Source organism: Saccopteryx leptura, chromosome 10 (assembly GCF_036850995.1).
Source record: "Saccopteryx leptura isolate mSacLep1 chromosome 10, mSacLep1_pri_phased_curated, whole genome shotgun sequence".
NCBI classification, from domain to species: Eukaryota; Metazoa; Chordata; class Mammalia; order Chiroptera; family Emballonuridae; genus Saccopteryx; species Saccopteryx leptura.
In genome coordinates, this window is record NC_089512.1 from 28,029,509 (window position 1) to 28,052,638 (window position 23,130).

At 39.9% G+C, this 23,130-nt stretch overlaps 1 protein-coding gene across 1 annotated transcript in view; it reads left to right on the top strand.

Moving 5' to 3' along the window:
* The window catches only part of ZNF385D (zinc finger protein 385D), a 911,235-nt gene that overhangs the window by 243,458 nt on the left and 644,647 nt on the right, over nucleotides 1-23,130 (top strand). The gene's annotated exons all lie outside the window — the stretch shown is intronic.

Genomic DNA, 23,130 nt, shown 5'->3' on the forward strand with positions numbered 1-23,130 from the left:
CCCCTCATGTCACAGCCATAGTTTGAATACTGAGCTGGCTTAGTGAAGTCTTGTGAGAGTCTTAGTCCCAGTCTCTGAATTTACAACTTTTTAATCTTCCTTTAAAAATGATACCAGTGTGGCCTCTCTCATATGCTCTGATGACACTACTTACCACAGCTTAAAAGTCTTCAGCACTCTACTTTTCAAAATTATCTATACAATCCATTTCTCATTTTATTGTCCTTATATCCAAGACTCTCAGTTTCTAGTGGCAGTCAACCTGGTCCCTACTGCCCACTAATGGGCATTCAGCTTTCATGGTGGGCGGTAGCAGAGCAACCAAAGTATAAATAAAAAGATAGATTTAACTATAGTAAGTTGTTTTATAAAGATTTATTCTGCCAAACTTAGCAAAAATCCAACATAAAGTACTTGGTAAGTAATTATTATTATGTGCTTTAATTTTCTGTAACTCTGCTTTATAAATTTTATATAAAGTAAAGTTACTTCCCTACTTTATAAAATAATCATTACTGTGGAACCAGTGAGTGGTTAGAAAATTTTACTAGTAACAGAGATACAAAAGTGGGCGGTAGGTATAAAAAGCTTGACTACTCCTGGTTTAATCCAACCTCTCTTGGCAGCTGTGTATCCTGCTCTAATCCCCTTATAGCCTTTGATGTCCCTGTTGTTCCCTTGACATTTTATTCACCTTTGCTACTTCCATTGGGAAAAAATCCTATTATTCTGCCTGCAACCCCAACTAGCTGGTAAATACTTATGCATTACCAATTTTTTTTTCAAAAATTATTTTCCCTAAAAAGTTTTCTTTTTATTTCAAGAAGCCTTCCTCAAATAACTTAAGCTTTATGTGTACATACTTACTTGTACATACTTCTGAAATGGTAGTTATGGCATTTTAGGGGCTTCTATTCCATGTCTGTACACTGGGCAGTATCTTATATTTATGCATTATATACAAATCCTTTTAACGCCTGGCACATACCAGGAAATCAATAAACCATTATTGAGTGAGTGAGTATAGTGAGTAAATAAGTGGATAAGTGAATGAAGGAACTGACGAGGTTAGGCCTCTGGCTGAGCCACCCTCCCACAATGGCCTGCCATCAGGAAGAGCTGAGTTGAGTTATCTAGACTCAAGGAGTAGAAATCAAATCGGGTATACTCCCGAGGAGTGTACTCAAGGATTTGGTGGTATTAATGTAGGTGACCAATTGAAATACTTTCCCCTGTGCAAACATCATTGCTTAATGATTTTCATGTTAATCTTATTTAGATTTTATAACAACTCTGTGAATTATAAATTATATTCATTCCACAGATGAGAGAACCGGATTCAAAGAGAAATTACGTAACCTTTGTAAGACCACTCGGATAACGAGTTCCAGAGCTTGAGTTTGAACTCCAGTTTGTCTAACTGCAAAAGCCTCAGTCCATATACTGTGCACTAATTTGCCGATCATTTCATGGTAATCAGTGTCAAAAATGTGTCCAGTCATTCAAATTGTCCTATCTCTGTCCCCGTCAAGCTATAGCTTCATTTCACACCCAAACTTCTTCCTTCTTAAGGAATTTTATGCTTTAACAGACCATGCAAAAGAAACTTCATCATCCATATAGCTTCTGTGTCGAAAATCACCTCTAGGGAGTAAATCACACACTTGGCAGCTGTTCAGACTGAAACTGGATTAAAATGAAAGGGAAATCATTATTGAAAATAAAACAAAGTAAAAAAAAAAGGATAAAAGGAAAAAAAGACTTCTTCTATAATATTGTTTGTGTATGTATGCAGATATACGAATATTTCCACTCATTCTTTATACAAATATCTGCATAAACCAATATTATTAAAATAATACTATGGGTATATAAAATAACACTTACATAGTTTGCATCATACATCATATGCACAGAAAAAAGAAAGAGTCTAGAAGGAATTATACCAACCATTAGCAATCAGCTATTGATAAATTACTCAGTTTTAATGTATGTTTTGTGGTAAGCATACATTGTTTTTTTTAATTTAAATAAAGCTCTAGAATTATAGTCATTAAATAAGTCACCTCATGTTAGGTTTCTGTTTTCATATAAATCTTTTCATTGTAAACTGACCCCATTATTTATTTCAGAAAATGGTAGATTTTTAAAAAGCTTGGCAGTTTCTAAAGTATTTTTCCATGTACAACCTCTGCTTTTTTTTTTTCATACTCTTTTCTATATATCAGTTCATTCTACAATCCCAACTCTGAAAGAATCAATAAATTTTTTTTCCCTCTCCTCCCCCCTCCTTCTGGTAACTGACACACTCTTGTCCATGTCTCTTAGTCTCATTTTTATGTCCCACCTATGTATGGAGTCATGCAGTTCTTGGTTTTCTCTGATTTATTTATTTCACTCCGTATAATGTTATCAAGATCCAACCATTTTGCTGTAAATGATCCGATGTCATCATTTCTTATGGCTGAGTAGTATTCCATAGTGTATATGTGCCACGTCTTCTTTATCCAGTCATCTATTGAAGGGCTTTTTGGTTGTTTCCATGTTCTGGCCACTGTGAACAATGCTGCAATGAACATGGGGCTGCATGTGTCTTTATGTATCAATGTTTTTGAGTTTTAGGGGTATATACCCAGTAGAGGGATTGCTGGGTCATAAGGTAGTTCTATTTTCAGTTTTTTGAGGAACCACCATACTTTCTTCCATAATGGTTGTACTACTTTACATTCCCACCAACAGTGAAAGAATCAAGAAATTTTACCATAACTTCCTCTTAAAAGAAAATCTGCCTTTAAAAACTGTAATTGCATTTTTTTTTTGCATAATTAGATAACGTAGCTGTATCAGGTAGATGAGGACTGCTGGGAACGCTTATCGGAGCTGTTTGAGAGCGAGCAGCACCTAGCAGGACCAGCAGGTGTAGAGGAAGAGGGAACGGAGTCCTCTGGCGTCAACTGAATCTCCAAATCGCCAAGTTAAGGCATCATAGGGACACAGAGCTAATCTAGGTGATACTAATACAAGCTGGACAGGCTCGTCAACATCGCGTAAGACAGTAATAGGTGAAGATGGGTCCTGTGAAACTATTTGAGGGAACTCGGAAAGATGGGTCCACCTGTATGGCTAAGGACCATCAAGTACTAGACAAGAGGTGAGCAGGCCTCCAGCCAGCTGGACTCAGGTTCAAGGCTGGGCTTGAGGAACTGGAATTGAGCCAGGGAGGGAGGGTCTGGTGAGAGACTCAGCTGACTAATAGAAGCCACAGGGTGGATGCCTACAAAGTAAAGTCACACAGGGAGAGAGGACAACAAACACTTCCCAGACACACATGGAAATGAAAAGCCCAGCAAGACCAGGTTTTTAGTCTCTAGAGCTGAATCCAGGAGGACAGTCACTAACTGGCCAACTGTATCTCAGTTAACTCATCTGCCAAATGGGGCAATAATTGCTCCCATCTCACATAAGAGTTGTGTGGAATAATAATGTGTGTCAAGTGTTTTTGCTTTGTTATTGGTTATTTTTGATGACCAGTTTCCTTATAACCTAATGTTTATTCCAGTGGCTTTCAATTCAGATAACAAGTGAGAATAACCAGTGGAGCCTTTTGTAGCTACAAATACCTGAGCTCCACTCCAGTCTTATTAAATTAGATTTCTCAGGCTCGAGTCTGAGGATCTCTACTAATATTCAGAAAATGTCAGGGCTAGTTTATCCTGTAAAGAATGACTAAGCAAGTTTGACACTGTTTCATTTACTAAAAATTATTTATGACTATTTAAAGTAGCACAAATTATTTATGATTACTTAAAGTAGCACAATAGTAACGGATGTGTACTATCTAATTAGATAAGTCACAAGCTTAGAACTGAAATAGCTACTAAGCTAGTCTCTGAAGAAAGAAAAATCAATCTGTTTAATAAACTCTGAATTTGTCTTAGGTGTTAAAATGTACTCTGTTGGTATTTGTATTCACAATAGAGAAAGGCATCGTGCAAATGGTGCAATTTCATTATTTGGATATACAGAAGGTTGTAATTCCTTCTGCCTACCTCCCATAGCCCTTGTATGTGTGAATGAATGAATGAATGAATGGATGAATGAATGAATGGTGTCTGAGAATAGACGGTAAAAGTGAATATTTACCCTAGTTTGCACATCTCTTCATAAAGAGTTGTTGTTTTTTCTTGTTGAAACAGTTCAATTTCAAACACATCAGCAATTTTAACCTGCTGATTCCTTTAATGGTCAGTGTAAAGAGGTCATAGCAACAGGCTTAGTTTGACTACTCAGAATTCTCTTCAGTTACAGAAGCAGTCACCTGGTTCCATGGGGGAAAAAAATCTTTTAGTTAATTTACTCAAGTTTATAGACTCTCTTTCTGTGATTTTAGACAATCTACTTGCAGGCAGTATGCCTCCTGGCACAGAATATGATTCATGCTTGCTAGATGGTTCTATTTATCTCCCGTAACAATTCTTTATTTTCTAGTGCTTTTGATGGGAACTATATTTTTTTCTTTCTAGGAAGAGTGTAACAACTTTTGGCTCATTTTTATGCCACTGTTTCATGTTGTAGTTTTTATGTAGAATGCACTAGAAATTTACAATTCCAAAAAAAAAGGAGAAAAGATCACTAAGAAGTGCATATCCCAACAGGAACTGCCTACCGAATTTGGGGTTGTAAAATATTGAATGAAACATTTACAGTCAGTAAAATAGAAGAAACTGCTGTATAAAAAAAAAAATGAGCCCAAGCTTCATAACATTACCTGCAGAAGAATGCATTATTCTTCCTCTATAGTTGGGCAGTAACAAAAATCAACAAAGTAATAGATTACAGTGGACAAGTAATAAAACATTCCTTCTTTTTCCCCAAGCAGTCTTTGATAGCAGGAGGCACAGGGTGAATTGTAGCACACTTGAAAGCTGAGAGTGGTAGCACTCTACAGAGGATGCCATATGTAAGGAGATGGAAGATTTCCCCAGATCCGTCTGCTGGAATCCATCATGGAAGTGATGGAAATTCCATTGGCAGAGTCCATTTTCCATAAGAGCTGGATCAGTCAGTCTGTTTCCAACTTGAATAATATATAGATGCCTTTTAAAGGAAGAAAGGGGAGGCTCTCTCAGACCTCACCCAGGTGGGAAAATTATTTTTATAATGTGACTTTTATATATTAAATTTAATATATATGTATGACATATATTATACATAATATATGCTTCATGTTAATTATAAGTGAAGAATAAATTCCTGACTCTGCTTTTATACAACTGAAGCCAAGAGCAGTTTTCCTATTAAATTCAAATAAAACTTCAAGGCCGTACAATTCAAGTTATTTATGTTAATTTTATAGGGTGGATGTTCACACTTTCTGAAGATGAGATTATCCCTTTTCATGTGAAATTACCCCTTGTGACTACGCAAAGGCTACGTTTACTATCTGAAACGAACCATATGAGAACTCAATATTCCTACCACTTGTTGCTACTTGTACTATCATGAGATTTTTAGTTCACGAGTGATGTCACTTGACCATCTTATGGTATCAGTGTGACCATAAGCATTCACCTAAATGTGGGCTCTAAAGTTACAAAATAGGATTCAATTTTAGTTTTGTGGATCACTCACATACTCCATAAAATTGTTGGTTTTCCAGATCATCAAAATGCAAAAAAGTTATTTAAAAATAAAATGTGCTTTCTTCACTTTTTAAATGGGAATACAAATAACTCTACTTACTTCATATGGTAACCAGAAGAATGAAATGAATTCATGAGTGCAAAGCACTTAGCACAGCATCTGGCACGTAGTAAGTGCTTCAGTAAATGTTGACTAACATGAGCAGTGCTACCAGCCCTCAGTGACAGATTAAAGGTATTTCCATTGGCAGGGGTACGGGAAGGGGGATGGTCAGCTGTCTTGACTCTCAGTCCTGGGGCATTTTGAGTTCTAAAGGAGAACTTGCCGTGATTGATGCTTTTCTTTCTTGTCAGGGCTACGCTTTCCCATGGAAACTAACACTTTTTAACTTTTATTCTATTGAGAGAAAAACCTGATGTGTTCAACAGAACAGGCTACTACCCCCCATAGAACTGGATCACTCTGGAAGCTCAATTTGTCCACTAACTCATTCTGTTACTTGGAGTAAGTCACATTGCCTCCCTGGGCTTTCACTTACTCATTTGTAAAATGAGGTCTGTAGTCACCAGATGATTTAAAATGTGTCCTTGGATTCATTCTAAGATTTCCAAGAAGTGTACATTTTTTGATATTGATTTCATCTTCTTTGCTCTACAATTTATAGGCACAAGAGCACTGCTGACTTGGTATTATTTTTGCCAGAGAATTCTTTCTGTGATTTGTAGTACAACTGATATTTTGCAAATCTTACATCTCCGTATTTTTTTTTTTTTTTAGAAGCTATAGTTGGCAAAATCAAGTGTGTCCATTTCTATTTTCGTGTTTCTGGTCTTTGCATAGTATGAATAGAACTCATAAGCAAATAGATCATTGTGAAAGTAGTAATATGCTATTTTTCAGTCATTTAGATTAATGTTTAAACCTCATTTCTACTCTTTACTACCAGTATGATACTAAGTATGTTATTTTATCACTTCGAGGCTACCTTGTACATGGGCTGGTCCATGGTGCCTGCTCAGTGAACTGACATCTCTTTGTTTTGCTTTTTTTTGCCAGCATCTTATATACACACTCATGGAAGTCTAGACAGATAGATGTATCTATATATCGTATTGTTTTGTACTTTGCTACAAGTTAAGCATTTTAATTCATTACTTTATGGTCCATTTTGGTGCTTTTTAACTCCCAAATACATTTCGCATACTACTAGAGGAGACAGTAGATCATTGATTTTTATAAAAATTTTAGTCCAAATAGAACCTTATTATTTATGAGCATTAGGATTCAACAAAATCTCATTTTCTCTAAGCTTCTATTAATTTCAAGTGAATATAACTCAGAATCTATAACATTAAGAGCTTTTTGGATAGCCCATTTATAATAGGTCCCTTGTATTGCATTGTAGACCTGAATATTTGTAGTCAATAAAATGTTGCCTGACTTCACATTTACCATTTTATTTATTTCAGGAATCTCTAGCTCAGCCTTCAAAGTCTTATTATTTCTGAAAATATCTTAAAAACTGACATTTAATGTTGGATCATTTTGATGAAGGGCACTCAACAGAATCCCTGTTCTTCGACTTAACACTTTAAGGGTTCTACAACCAGACCCCAACTGTTTTATTCTTATAGTTGGAACTCCCACTCGCTGCCAGGGTAACCATTGTACTTCTGGTCTTCCCAGGGACTTAAATCACGACATGCCCACCTTTGCTGATATTGAGTCTCCTTACCTTCAGTCCATCTGTTGGTATTCACCCTATGCTGCAAGGTCCACTGCAAGTCCAACATCTTCATAAAACCCAGGATGACTGCTTACCTTATTTATTCTGTGTGAACACATGACGCATTATTGCCATTTCCACTCAATTCGTGTTATCACTTAAATTCTTTTGTCAGTCCTTTTAGGCACTTGTCATCCACTCACACTCTTTCAGTAAGTCCCAATCTCTCTAGATAAATGCAGCCATTTCCATTCTCAATTTATACATCAAGACTTTAAGACAAGGTGAAGAATATCGCTTATGCTAGTTCGCTGCTATGACTGTAACATTCTGATCATTATTACAACTCATATTTTTAAGTACATTGAGAAATTCTTTACATTATTCATACCTGTTCTGCTTCCTTTCCCGTGGATCTTGTGTCTATTCCAAACCTTCAACACTTTCCTCTAGTCATCTACTCCACTTTCACGGAGTCTGTTCATCCAGATGTATGTGCATATGTATGTATGCATAACATAAAAACAGTAGTGTAACACTGTGCCTACTATTTTGTAGTTTGCTGTTTCATTTAAAAAATTATCATGGACGGCCTGACCTGTGGTGGTGCAGTGGATAAACTATTGACCTGGAAATGCTGAGGTCGCCGGTTCGAAACCCTGGGTTTGCCTGGTCAAGGCACATATGGGAGTTGATGCTTCCAGCTCCTCACCCCCTGTCTCTCTCTTCTCTCTCTCTCCTCTCTAAAGTGAATAAATAAAAATTAAAAAAAATTATCATGGACGTATTCCCATGTCAACTGACACACAGCATACATATTTTCATTGTCTGCTAAGCATTTTATTGTCTGGGAATATCATACTTTATTTAAGCAATCCCCCAAATTTGAACAAGCAGATTTTTCTCTTCTTTTGTTTCTATTGTTCTCTATTACACTGCACTGTGATAAACATTTGTGAAGAAGTTGTCCAAAATTCTAATTTTGTCTTTAGTATAAAGTATTGGAATGGAAATCTTTGGCTTAAATAGTGTGCAAGTGTTAAAACTTTTGATAAATAGTGCCAATATTGTTGCAGGAGTTCTTGCCTAGCTGGAATCTCCTATTTTTCTGCTCTGTCACTAACACTGTGTATAATCCTTTAATTTTTATTTTTGGTTATTTGCTAGACTATATATCTATATCTATATCTATATTTATATATATCTTTATTTAGAGTATATTTCTTTGATTACTAAGGAGATTAAATAACTTTTCTTATGTGTAATCAACATATATTTCCTTTCTTGTTCTTCATAGACTCTTCATATCACTTGCACCCATAATTATATAATAAGTCCCTGATTCCCAGATAGGAACTTCAAATGACAAGTATCCAATTCAAAAACAGAAGTCTTGATATTCTTCTATTTAGTGTTGGTGAGATGACCATTATCAGAGACATCTGGAAGTTGGTTAAGCATCCCACATTTAAATCAATTTTGAGTTACCCTCACACATTTAGCATGTTTTCTTACAAAGAATGGGAGGCAAATCTTCCCCTGTCCAAAATGCTACCTTCTCTTAAGCAAAACGAAATGCTTTCTTCTCCTAATTTGCAAAGCCATTCTCTATAACTTCAGTGACACTTTATATGCTTTTAAAGTTCTTGCACTTTCCAAAAATATTTGACTTGGTCTCACTTCTCCCAGAAAAATTGACACAACTTGAATGGTCACTTTCTCTCATACCAATGTCTTCTGGGAATTGTAGAAAAATGTTTTTGTCCATGTCTTAAGACTGCAAGTCATATCATACTTTATTGCTCACCCACGATTTAGTATATTTTGAATTCCACACCCTGCCTGGCTATGAGGAAATTCTGTTTCAGTTATGTTTTGTAAATCCCTCCCCCCATAACGTTCACCAGCACTCACACATACACAGCCTGGGAAAAGTCCTCTGGTTTTCAGTGGCCTTTGGTCAATATGGCGTTCTCCTTGTCCAAGCTCACATGAGCTTCTAAAGGAGTGCAACACCACTATCTCTGTATCATTGTGGGCAAGGAATATTATTGCTCTGCCTGGCAAGGCCATCATTATTCTTAGGCATGCTCTCAAAGTCCTGACTTTCTAAGGGTATCTGGGTGAAATTGAAGTCCCTAGTGTCCAGAGTTCTTTCTCTGTCACAAAGGATACTGTACACATTTTTTTTTTTTTTTGTATTTTCTGAAGTTGGAAATGGGGAGGCAGTCAGACAGACTCCTGCATGTGCCCGACTGGGATCCATCCAGCATGCCCACCAGGGGGCGATGCTCTGCCCATCTGGGGCATTGCTCTGTTGCAACCAGAGCCAGTCTAGAGCCTGAGGCAGAGGCCATGGAGCCATCCTCAGCACCCGGGCCAACTTTGCTCCAATGGAGCCCTGGCTGCGGGAGGGGAAGAGAGAGACAGAGAGGAAGGAGAGGGGGAGGGGTGGAGAAGCAGATGGGCACTTCTCCTGTGTGCCCTGGCCGGGAATTGAACCTGGGACTCCTTCATGCCAGGCCGACGCTCTACCACTGAGCCAACCGGCCAGGGCCTGTACACATTATTTTAAGGATACCTACTTCCTTCTCTACTTCTCAAGCATATATCTACTTCTGCTTAGAGATGATTCAGCATATTTCCCTACATATGACCTAATAAAATGGCAATATTGGCTTTTATCTCCTTGGGCATAAGAGTGGAGATACAAACAAATCCTTGTTCCTTCATTTTACATTTTATCACAGTGGGAAGAAGCCATGTAGAATATCTTTTCATCACAGCAGCAAGATGCAATGGAAGGTGCATATACAAAATGAGATATTGGACCAAAATACAAAGTTATCGAATATATATATTTATAAGTACTATAAATATAAATATAGTACTTGTAAATATAAATAAATATATATATTCATTAATACTATACCCCTGGAGTATTGAGAATTCCATCATTTTTCTAAATGGCGTAGAATTCTCTGTGTCTCCTTACTTTAGATGTAAAGACTAAAGCACTAATTCTTGGAAATCTTTCAATTCACATGGTGTTTATGATTAAATCAGCCAATAAGCAACAGACCTACCTACTGGATTCTAAGATTTCATCCCGGATGAGGAGAAAAATGGTTTTCCCCTAAAATTTAAAAGAATACTGATGGACAAAGTTATATCTCATATTCCATGTGTTATATTTGTTTAATCTTTTCATTAGAATTATATATACATATATGACATTGCTGTTCATTTTAATAGAGCTTTCAAAGATTTTGGCTTCACTAAATTCTTAATATATTTAGTATTTTATCAATAAATCAGGTAAAATTGAATCATACATTCTTCTTGTATAAGTTTTTATAATACTAAGGTCTGATAGGTTTACTAGTTTTAACTTTACTTAACATTCAGAATAAATATTTTGTTACATCTGGTTGGTGGGAATTGAGCAAAAAAAGATGAGAGCGAGAGAGAGAGAAAGATTCAATACAGACAACGCAGCAGTGTGGTGAGTGCTAGGAGTGGGAGGGGAAAGTGGAGGAGGGTATAGAAATAATAAATGGTGATGGATGAAGACGACTTGAGAGAGGGAGGCAGTGAACATACAATTCGGAGCACAGAGATGTGTTAGAGAATTGGGCACCTGAAACCTGTATAATTGTCACCCCCCCAATACATTCAATTAAAAAAATAGGTAAGTTATATAGAATAAAGAATTAAAATAGTGATTCCTGGGAGATCAGGATTAAGTCAGATCTTAGTTTTAATACCTTCTTCTTACCTAACTAAAGTATTAAAATTTTAAAAGGTGTTATGAGTCAGAACTCAGGAGATGAACTCGTACAAAAATCTGAACATCCAAAATTACTTTCTAGAACAGGGGACTGACTAGCAATCAATAAACTGAACTGTGAAGAATATAGTAATAGTAGATATAGGAACAGGGTCACTCTCCCTTAATCGTGAAGAAGCCCCCACAGCACATAATCAGATCCAGACTTCATTGGAGAGGGTATAGCCGCGGCTGTCCGGATGACAGATATTTCTGAGGTCGCAAAGCTGCTCAGGAGGAAAGCAGTGGAAGTCATCCACAAGGAGATGCCATGGCAGCAATCCTCTGCCATGATGAGCACTGGAGGAGCTCCAAGGTAACCGCTCCCTGAATGCCTGGAGCTGGCTCTGCAAAAGCTGTGGATTGGCTGGAGCCCAGGCATTGAAGAAGATAGGCATGCTTCAGGAAGCTGCCTCAAGGAACATTCCAGAACTCGACAGAGAAACCCCTTCCTCCTTCAGTTTCCTTTTAGTACTTTCTACTGACAAAGCTTAACATTGTGCCAACGGTCAAGGGAGAAAAGTTTACAGGTCCAGCTCCTTTGTCATAGAGAAGGCTATGAATTGTGGATTTGAACTGTTCTGTCATTTAGCAACTCATGCAACTGGAGAGGGTGTCTGACTTTCAGCAATGTCAGCTCTATGGCTATTTAAGTAAAATATTCTTTCATGGTTGTCATGGTAGCTCCATGGTCCTCAAGCTGTGACTTGAGCTGAGAGCTTGTCACTTTTTCTTCATCAAGTGCTCAAGTGAGCTCAGAATAATCTCTCCTACACCGCGGTCCTTATCGTCATCATTATTTTCATGATGGTGAAGTGCAGCCGCCACTTGAGCTCTCAAGCAAGACACTTATCATGGTTGGCTCTTTATCACAATACACCGCAGGTGGTATTTTGATTAATTGTGATGTCACCACATGCAGTGGATTCCTAGAACTCCATTTGCGATTAGCCAGGAACTCAGCCCAGCAGTCAAGCCTAAGGATATAACTAAACCCCTCCCTCAAATTTCATCTTTACAGGTCTGCCACCTGGGACCACTCTCAGGGCAGAAACCTCATAATGAACTGAATAGGAAAAGTTGAATATAGAATAATCACTTACAACAGGGGGTTGAGGTAATGGCACATAATAAGGGCTACAAAGAATATAGGAAGAGCACCTATTACTGCTTAGGCTGAGATAATATAGCCATGGAATCATTAGGAATTGGACACCCATCCCCCTTTCCCAGGGATGAGGTCTAAACCTCATTAAAGAGAGTGCATTCATGGCTCATTGGATAGCAAAAGTTCAATGAGGTCATGAGCCACCTGGGAGAGTGCCAAGGGAAGTGGCCACCGGTACTGTATGCTGCTGGCCACTACTGGAAGTGCACCTGCAAAGTCCATGCACACTGTGGGGGCCATGCACACCCGTGGGGGCCATGCATACCAGCAGGGGCCATGCACACTGCCGAAGCCATGCACACCTGCAGAGACCATGCGCACTGTGGGGGCTATGTACACCTGCGGGGGCCATTCACACCTGCAGAGGCCATGCATACCTGTGGGAGCCACACACTTCTGTGGGGCCATGCATACCAGCAGGGGCCATGCACACTACTGAAGCCATGCACACCTGCAGAGGCCACGTGCACTGTGGGGGCTATGTACACCTGTGGGGGCCATGCACACCTGCAGAGGCCATGCACACTGTGGGGGCTATGTACACCTGTGGGGGCCATGCACACCTGCAGAGGTCATGTGCACTGCGGGGGCTATGTACACCTGTGGGGGCCATGCACACCTGCAGAGGTCATGTGCACTGCGGGGGCTATGTACACCTGTGGGGGCTATGCACACTGCAGGGGACCCTGCACAGCAGCAGGGGCCATGCACACTGCTGGAGCCATGCACACCTTCAGAAGCCATGCACACTGTAGGGGCTATGTACACCATTGGGGGCCATGCACACTGCAGGGGACCCTGCACAGCAGCAGAGGCCATGCACACTGCTGGAGCCATGCACACTGCGGGGGCCATGCACACTGCAGGGGCCATGCACACCTGCAGGGACCAGGTGTTGTAGAAATGGCCAGTCCTTCAGGAGGCTGCTCTCGAGCTCACCAGAATCAGGAAAAGGAACACTTTCCTCCTCCCCTATTTCTTTAGCACTCTCTACTGATAAAGCTGAACATCATGTCTGCTAACAAATGAGAAATATTTACAGGGTCCATCAACATTGTGACAGTATAGGCAATGAAGGGTGAATATAGATTAGAAAGATGGAAATAATGGCTATTAACAGAACATTATTCAATTAAGATGTTTTCAGATCAATTTACCCAGCAATTACGAACATATGCTCTCATATAATGTTGAGAATGTAGGAGAATGAACCAGATTTTTTTAAAATTTTTTTTCTCCTAATAATAAATGGGTCAAGAAATCTATATATTAATATTGGGTCCTTGTGGGATCAAGATAATAACAAAAATGACAACAAAAGAAAGAGAAGAAAGGATCTTCAAGGAAAACTGAGCCTATCAAGGTATTGGTGACCTAACCAACACAGCATTTTAACAGATGATTTATAAGAATAAAAGGAAGAGACAGATCATCTGAACTTGGAATAAATTGATAGATTTACCTCTGAAGTTCCCTAAAGGAACTTTCCAATAATTTATTCAGCCTCATCTGTTTCATGTTGATATACTCTTTTACTCTTTTTCAGTTCTCAGAAATAAGGAGGTACACACATGAATTATTTTAGTCTTTTAAGAAATATTCTCTTCTAAAGCTCTTTGGTATAATTTTTAAAGAGTGGTGTCTGGCATGCTTTCACTTTGAACACTGTAAATATTGTAACCTAGCTAATTAACTGACACAACACTCAGATGTATAAAGGAAATGTATATCTTTATTGATTCTTTTAACTTATCTAATTCTTCTTAAGATCTCTACCCACTGGGTAAGAAAAAATATTACAATGTGAATTTTATAATTTACAGTCTTTAATGAAGTTTATGAAAACTGTCCTTTTAGATAAACTCAGTCCTTTTAAGTATAATGTTCAGTCTTTTTGATCCCTTACCCCTTCCTATGGTCTTCTCCTGATGGTATCTAGGTTTAGGGGCAAGGCAGCTTAGACAACTTAGTTACAGTAGAAAAAGATGAATCTCAGTTCTCACTGGTCACTGTTTTCTGAATTCTCATTAAATCTTGCTGCAATGTTGTCTTTTCTCCTTTTACTACTAAGGTCTCATCTTGGATTGTGTTTTTGTTGTTGGTGTTTGTTTGTTTGTTTATTGTGGGGCAGTGGCTTCCACCACTGGAGTCTATATTCCAGGACAAAACCTCCATCTAAGGTTCCCACATAGTTTAGGTCACTGCTTTGCCTCTAATCTGAGCCATGCCAACAGATCTCTCATCACTGGTGTCCATACTCAGGCCCGAGAATAAGTCTCTCATCCATTCAACAGTTTCAGATTACAGGAAAGTAGGCGTCTGGACTAGGATTCATAGATGCACACCTTTCTCTCCCACCATGTTGGATGAGTCCAAGCTGAACCTGGACCTGCGGGTTGCCCAATGCTGCCACAAAGGAAGGAGTTCACCAGACTTTGATGTCAGGTTCCTTCACATTTATTGGAATGTTTCTAAGGCCGTTCCCTATAAAGAGGAAGATGGGAAGGAGATTATTTAGAACTCCATCATTTGTTATCTCATAGTTTGCCTTTCTTCTTCCTCTCACAATTTGTTGAGCCAGGAAAGCCAGAATTTAGGTTTTCTCTTTCTCTACCTCATATGTACATTGGACTTACATTTTTTTCTTTTTTTCTTTATTCATTTTTAGAGAGGAGAGAGAGAGGGAGAGAGAGAGACAGAGAGAGAGAGAAGGGGGGAGGAGCTGGAAGCATCAACTTCCATATGTGCCTTGACCAGGCAAGCCCAGGGTTTCGAACCGGTGACCTCAGCATTTCCAGGTCGACGCGTTATCCACCGCGCCACCACAGGTCAGGCTGGACTTACATTTATATGCCCTTTGACCTGGCATCATGGGTGGAACGGTATCTCAAATTGCATGGGAGAAAATCTATGACTTCTGCCCTCCCTTCCATGTTTGGTTCTCATTTATTGAGTTAATGACTAAGTTTGTAAAATCTTCTTGTTCCAGACAGGGCCGTGCTTTAACACTAGCAACGCATCTTATTTTGAGCATCAGGAGCTAATTAACATTCTTTTTCTTTGCATTGGTTCCTTTTGGGGAGAGAGGTCTTCAGTTGAAACCTGAATGATAAGGAGAAAAAGGAATTATCCATAGAATAGTTCATAAGAAAAAAAATGCCCCTGAAAAAGACAACTGAAAGAAAATAAGAGAAACTGGACCAAAGTGAACAAGGTTGGGTGGGGGCAGAGAGTATAACATGAGAAGTTGGAGACACGAATAGACAGCAGAATATAGATAATCCAGGATCAAGTATGTTTTTACTGTGAAGGAATTAAATGAGAAGATAGTGCAGAATTTTAAATGGAAGAGTGTTACAAAATCTGATGTAGGTATTCAACATTCTTCGGTAGCTCTGTGGAGAATAGAACGGAACAGGCTTACACTGGAAGTGAGACTAAAAGACAAGTCTAGATGAAATCATAATGGTTTGGAGTGAGGTGGAAATGAGAAAAATAAAAGGTGGATACATTTTAAACATTTTAGATATATTTTGCAGTTTGAATCTGTAGGACTTGTTGCTTGTTTGTTCAGTCATGAGGAATGAAAAAAGGAAAGAGTATTCATAAAACATTCAGAAATTAACATCCAGCTCAAGAAATTGGATGGATAATGATGGCATTTACTCAACTGAGGAAGACCAGGAGAGTTAACAGCTAAGAACTCAGGTTTGTGCATGGGAAGATGGAGGTAATTGTAGTTAGATACTGAAAGTGTAGCTCAGAGACAATAAATGAGGGATAGATTTGAGTTATTTTACTTAGGTGATAGTCAAAGCCAGGGCACTGGATGAAGTCATTTTTGGAAAGGGTATCCAAGAAAGAAAAGAGAAACCAGAAAGAAGCCCAGAGGATCTCCAAGCTTCAGCAGTTGGACAGAGAAGGGATGTCTCCCATAGAATATAAGAAAAGAGGCCCTGGCCGGTTGGCTCAGTGGTAGAACGTCGGCCTGGCATGCAGAAGTCCCAGGTTCGATTCCCGGCCAGGGCACACAGGAGAAGCGCCCATCTGCTTCTCCACCCCTCCCCCTCTCCTTCCTCTCTGTCTCTCTCTTCCCCTCCCGCAGCCGAGGCTCCATTGGAGCAAAGATGGCCCGGGCACTGGGGATGGCTCCTTGGCCTCTGCCCCAGACGCTAGAGTGGCTCTGTTTGCGGCAGAGCGACGCCCCGGAGGGGCAGAGCATCGCCCCCTGGTGGGCAGAGCGTCGCCCCTGGTGGACGTGCCGGGTGGATCCCGGTCGGGCGCATGCGGGAGTCTGTCTGACTGTCTCTCCCCGTTTCTAGCTTCAGAAAAATACAAAAAAAAAAGAATATAAGAAAAGAGTGGCCGTTCTGGAGGAAGAAGTCCAAAGGCATGGAGGGCTATATCCAGCACGGAAGGTGTGTTAAAGAGGAAGAGGAAAGGTGAAGGGAGCCTATGAAGGCAGAGGAGCACCGTCTGGATTTGGCAAGTTCGTTGGCAACTTTTGCAAGAGCGCTTTCAATGGAATATTAACAACAGATTCAGATCGGAGTGCATTAAAGAGTGAATGGGAAATTGGGAAGGGGAGGCGGTTGTGGATGGCTTTGATACATATATCTGGCGAGGAAATTTTTTTTAAAGTTAAATGATTAGGGTGTGTGAATATGTTTATAGGAATAACCCAGTGGTAGAAATGAGATTAACGATATCCCAGAGAAATGACTAGCATCAGTGGTTTCAACACTAGCATCACGTTAGAATCACTTGGGGAGATTTAAAAAAAAAAAAAAAATGTCAATGGTTGAGCCAATCCCAGACCAGTGAATTAGAATCTCTGGGACTGGGGCTTTTAAATTGGCATTTTGAAAAATTGTTCACATGACTCAAATAGGAAGTTAGTGTTGAGGAACGTTGGACCACTCAAAAGTTTCTCAAACTTCAGAGTACATCAGAATCACCCTTCAGAGCTTCTGATTTCTTCCCTAAGAGATGCTGATGTTACTTGTCTGAGGACCATTTTCGGAAACCACTGAAGAGATTGAAGGTACCTGATATAAAAGTGTGAAAGGGAAAGCAGGGTACCAGTGCAAGTACACATCCTTGACGGACAGAGGCCACCTCTTCCTGTATCACAGGCGGGGAAGGTGGTGATGGGGATGTAAGACTGATCTGTGACGGGAAGGCAAGGGCGTGGCCATTTCAATGAAGTGTATGTGAGGAAGTCCAGTGAGGGTGGGGTGGGGAACTGGAGTATAAAAGTTCAAAGAGAAAGGAGAGTTGTTGTTTTTTGTAATAAGCAAACTATGAAAAAAAATAGGAATACAAGGCAGCCCATACTTGTGATTTGAAATGGGAAATAAAAAAGGAAATCAGTCAGCTGTTTTTATAATAATACTTTTCTCTTACAACAATCAGAAGTGACCAATAGGTATGGTTCTTTTTTTATATACATTTAAAAATTTTTCTTTTTAAAATATGTATTCATTTTAGAGAGGGTAGAGAGATAGAGAGAAAAGAGAGAGAGAGAGAGAAGAGTGGGGGAACAAGAAGTATCAACTCTCATATGTGCCTTGACTAGGCAAACCAGATCTTTTGAACCGGCAACCTCAGCGGTCCAGGTCTGCGCTTAATCCATTGTGCCATCACAGGTCAGGCATAGGATTCTTGTTCAACTGCCATTTATTAGTAATCTAGTATGAGGCAGCAGACTAGATGCTTTTGCTTGGATTCAGCCACAGAAAAATTGAGAGTTGCTTCTCTGCCAAGAGCTATTGATAGCAATGGATGGAATTAAGCTATTGAAACACTTCAAAGGCTGTTTAGGGTAACTATGTATCTAATTATTCTTGCATTGACATAATCAATGTCTTCACTCCAGCTGATGATTGTGGGATCAGCTTGTTGTTGCCTTTTCTCTTCAGAGCAAATGAGCTGGCACAGACAAGCCAATCACACAGCTGTTGATGCTGGTTCCTGTATAATCCTTTGGGAATGTCACTCTAGATGTCTTCATTTTATAGGTACACAGTCACGGAAAAAATACCCTGGGAAAATATAAATGTCGACTAGAGTTACTTACGGTACCAGAATACTCAGGAATCAAATTTGAAGATGCCTAGAAACGTGCAAGGAACATTAAATCAATGTACCAGCAGAATAAAAAAAAAAATTAAAGTAGCAGATATTTTATAATGACGTTCCTTTCAATGCATGAGAATACAGTGCCCTTTTAAAGGATGCAAAACTGTTCATGAATTATGTAAAACAATCTTGTTTGCAAAAAGTTTCTTTCTAAATGAGAAATGTTTCTTTTGGTCTAAATGGGTATATTTGGGATTGACAGTTAACCTCTTTCTGCACGTTTTCTAATAATACTAAAAATAGTACGCTCTTACTATTCAGAAAGCTTCCAAATGCATTCTTCAATTCAGCAAACAGTTCTTATTCCTACTGTGCCAGATTCAGTTCCTTTAATTTTCACAGCAAACTGGTGAGATGGGGAAGCTAATAGACCTCTTTACCAAGTGAAGAAAAATAAAGAGTTGGAATAATTTGCATCGTCTTGCAATTGGTGGCCGCCATGGGGCTAGGACCCATGCGTTTTGATTTCTTGCCAGTGTCTCTCCCTAAGAAAGATTGTTGAGTGTGGCTTTTTAATCCTTTTTTAAAAAATAGAACAATTATTAAATTTCAGGAAATTTAAACTCCTTTTACCTTAAAGACTATAGCATGAACAATGGCCATATCATGGTGGGTTACCCTTCTCACCCCGTGCCCTCCAGAGCAAATTATTCTCATTCCCTTTTCTCTCATTGCAGATTCTCCTTTACAGAAACCAACAGAAGGGAATTTACAGAAGGAAAAGCAGAGTCTCGAAAGGGGAATAGTATTGGATTTGTCTCCAAATTCGGACCTTAGTAATTTGAGACTTACAGATGACGGAAGGTCTGGGCTTTGACCAGAACCTAGTTTTGTTTCTAGGAGGTCTCTTCCGAGGGCTCTTTGGCCTACCCAAGTCTGCTTTCTCTGCCCTTCTGCCATGAGGGAAGTTGATTTTTTTTTTCTATGACTGAAGAGACTTCTAATTCAAGGGTGATTTGAGTGCTTAGAGCTAGAAGTCTGAACTTCAGAAAAAATGAAAGTGCCTTGAACCCCTCTGAGAGGCAAGCCAGCCATGGCCTCTATTCTGTCGGCACTGAGAGCAAGTGCTTTCAACTTGGCCCGCGTCTTCCGGGAAACCTCAATTTAGAATCAGACAGCACAGCTTCAGGGAAGCGTGTGTATTCCGGGGCACTAAGAATCGGATCCAGACGTTTTCTTTCATTCTTAGTTTTCTTAGTTCCTCTTCTCTGTCCCATCTTTCCCCCTACCGGAACATTTCCTCTTTATTTTCTTTGGGGTGACTTGTCTTATCACTCCCTCCTCTCCTCTTCCCTCCCTCCCTCCCTCCCTCCCTCTCTCTTCCTCTCCTTCTATGCTTCCTCCCTCTCTCCCTTCCTTCCTTTAGATCTAACTTCATTTCCTTTACTTATTTTGTTCAACTTTACTTATTTTATATAACAATATATTTTAGATGTAAAAGTCATTTTGCTTTAAACATTTTAAATGCTGTAACCTAATCCATAGAAGGACATTATATAAGAACAATACATTTATTTTTATCCCAGCTCTTCAGCAAGGATCTGTTATTCTTCAGTTCTAGTTTATCCTTGATGAAATTATTATTATTATTGTGTGTGTGTGTGTGTGTGTGTGTGTGTGTGTGTGTGTGTGACAGAGAGAGAGGGGGACCCACAGAGGGAGAAAGATGAGAAGCATCAATTCTTTGTTGTGGCTACTTAGTTGTTCATTGATTGCTTTCTCCTATGTGCCTTGACTAGGGAGCTACAGCAGACTGAGTGACCCCTTCCTCAAGCCAGTGACCTTTGGGCTTAATCCAGAAACCATGGGGTCATGTCTACGATCTCACAATCAAGCCAATGACCCCACCCTTCTGCTGGTGAACCCGTGCTCAAGCAGATGAGCCCACACTCAAGCTGACAAGCTCGGGGTTTCGAACCATGGTTCTCTGTGACCAACTCCAACACTCTATCCACTGTGCCACCACCTGGTCAGGTGTTGATGAAAGTCTTTAGAGAACACTTGATTCTACTTGAAGGAACTGAAGTCTTTTGTATGACCAGAATCATGAATAATTTAATATGAGAGTCCCACTTGCTTTTATCTTTCATTCGCTCATAACTTCTAGGGAGTATACAGGACCAAAGTTTAGTCATAATTGTCTGTTGCACACAGCTTTGCCCATGTCTAGTTAAGGAATTTTCCATGTTTGGTAAAGAAAGTCTACCCTTTCTCAGACCTTTGTACCACAAGATGGCTTCAGTTGCCTTCTATAACATGAATTTGGAATAAAAGAATCTCATTTATGATCCCACGATTCAGTTCCTTCAATGCTTAAAGTCATCATTGTCACTAAGATGTGGAAATGAATGTAATATTACAATTTACCTACCATGGATATTATAGGTATAAATTATTACCCTTCTCAAGAAAATAATTTTATATCCTTATTTTCCCCTGAATTTGATAGCTTACTAAAGACACCCTGATAAACAGAATCATTGACTAAAGGCAGTGAATTAATGATCTTTGGCTTACTTGAAAGGAGTATGCGCCCTGGCCGGTTGGCTCAGTGGTAGAGTGTCGGCCTGGCATGCAGGAGTCCCGGGTTCGATTCCTGACCAGGGCACACAGGAGAAACGCCCATCTGCTTCTCCACCCCTCCCCCTCTCCTTCCTCTCTGTCTCTCTCTTCCCCTCCTGCAGTCAAGGCTCCACTGGAGCAAAGTTTGCCCGGGTGCTGAGGATGGCTCTGTGGCCTCTGCCTCAGGCGCTAGAATGGCTCTGATTGCAGCAGAGCAATGCCCCAAGATGGGCAGAGCATTGCCCCCTGGTGGGCTTGCCGGGTGGATCCTGGTCGGGCGCATGCAGGAGTCTGTCTGACTGCCTCCCCGTTTCCAGCTTCGGAAAAATACAAAAAAAAAAAAAAAAGGAGTTTGCAATGAGACCTTTTAAAATGCATTGCCTATAATGGCAGAGTGAACACAGCCTGAACATGTACACTTAGCACTTTACTACACGCCCAGAAATGGGACACTTAGGTTTTGGGCTTTTACTGACCTTACCTGGGTTTTGGATAAGAGATGTGTTCTGTCCTTCAACTTCCATGCCTGCCCACTCAAGAGAATGTGGACTAGCTCTGAAAGAATCGGTATTATCTGAGTACACTGAAATTCAGAACTGATGTTTATTCTCTGGAAAATGAGAGACACATAGCAGCATGAGTAAAATTAACTTCAAAAGATACTCCAGAGGAGTGGAGGGAAGGCCAGTGATGGCAGGTTAGCAGTGGGTTTAATAATCAAAGGTACGGTTGGGAGACAAATGCTGGCAATTTCTCTCCAATCACTCAGTGACCCCTAGGATGAAAGTAGATGAACTCTTCTTTCTCAGGTGTGGGTCTAGACTACTGTTTCATACTTCGAGGGAACTATTAGACTTCCCAGTGTTTACATAGGTTACCATCTACCATAAAAATTACTGAGATTCCTTCACTGGGTAGAGATTTGATTAGGATGAACAAGAGATAAGGATGAATGGGATGAGAACTTTGGAATATTGTTTATCTGTAAAATACTATTTATTTAATTCTTAGAATGAGTGAGAGAGGAAGGTAATCTGCAATGAAGAAATGTGCATTCTTTAACCTGTGCAAAGCCAGCACCAGACTATCCCTTTCAGCGCCCACAATTGAGCTACTTCTAAGTATCACATCACCTTTCAGTTTCAAAGTGCTCAGTTCATAAACACTTTCTGTTCTATTCAGACATTTGATAAACAAACAGGTAGAGAGCTTTAAGTTTCAGACTATGGAGAAAGCTGGATTCAATGGTTTTGTTTTCCCTTAATATAACGTTAACACCTACACCTATACTTCTTATAAAATTAGTTCTTGCCTGACCAGGCAGTGGCGCAGTGGATAGAGCACTGGCTTGGGATGCAGAGGACCCAGGTTCGAAACCCCGAGGTCACCGGCTTGAGTGTGGGCTCATCCTGCTTGAGCTCAGGGTCGCTGGCTTGAGTGTGAGATCATAGACATGACCCCATGGTCGTTGACTTGAGCAGGGGAGGGGTTACTCACTCTGCTGTAGCCCCCAGTCAAGACACATTTGACAAAGCAATCAATGAACAACTAAGGATTTACAATGAAGAATTGATGCTTTTCACCTGACCAGGCGGTGGCACAGTGGATAGAGCGTTGAACTGATTTGTGGAAGGACCCAAGTTTGAGACCCTGAGGTCGCCAGCCTGAGCACGGGCTCATCTGGCTTGAGCAAAAAGCTCACCAGCTTGGACCCAAGGTCACTGGCTCAAGCAAGGGGTTACTCAGTCTGCTGAAGGCCCGCGGTCAAGGCACATATGAGAAAGCAGTCAATGAACAACTAAGGTGTTGCAACAAAAAAAAACCCTGATGATTGATGCTTCTCATCTCTCTCTGTTCCTGTCTGTCTGTCCCTATCTATCCCTCTCTCTGACTCTCTCTGTCCCTGTAAAAAAAAAAAAAAAAAAAAGAATTGATGCTTTTCATCTATGTCCCTTCCTGCCTGTCTGTCCTCTCTGTTTGTCTGTCTTGCTAAAAACAAGCAAACAAACAAACAAAAAATTTAGTTCTTAAATGTTTCTATATAGTAAATACTTTCTATAT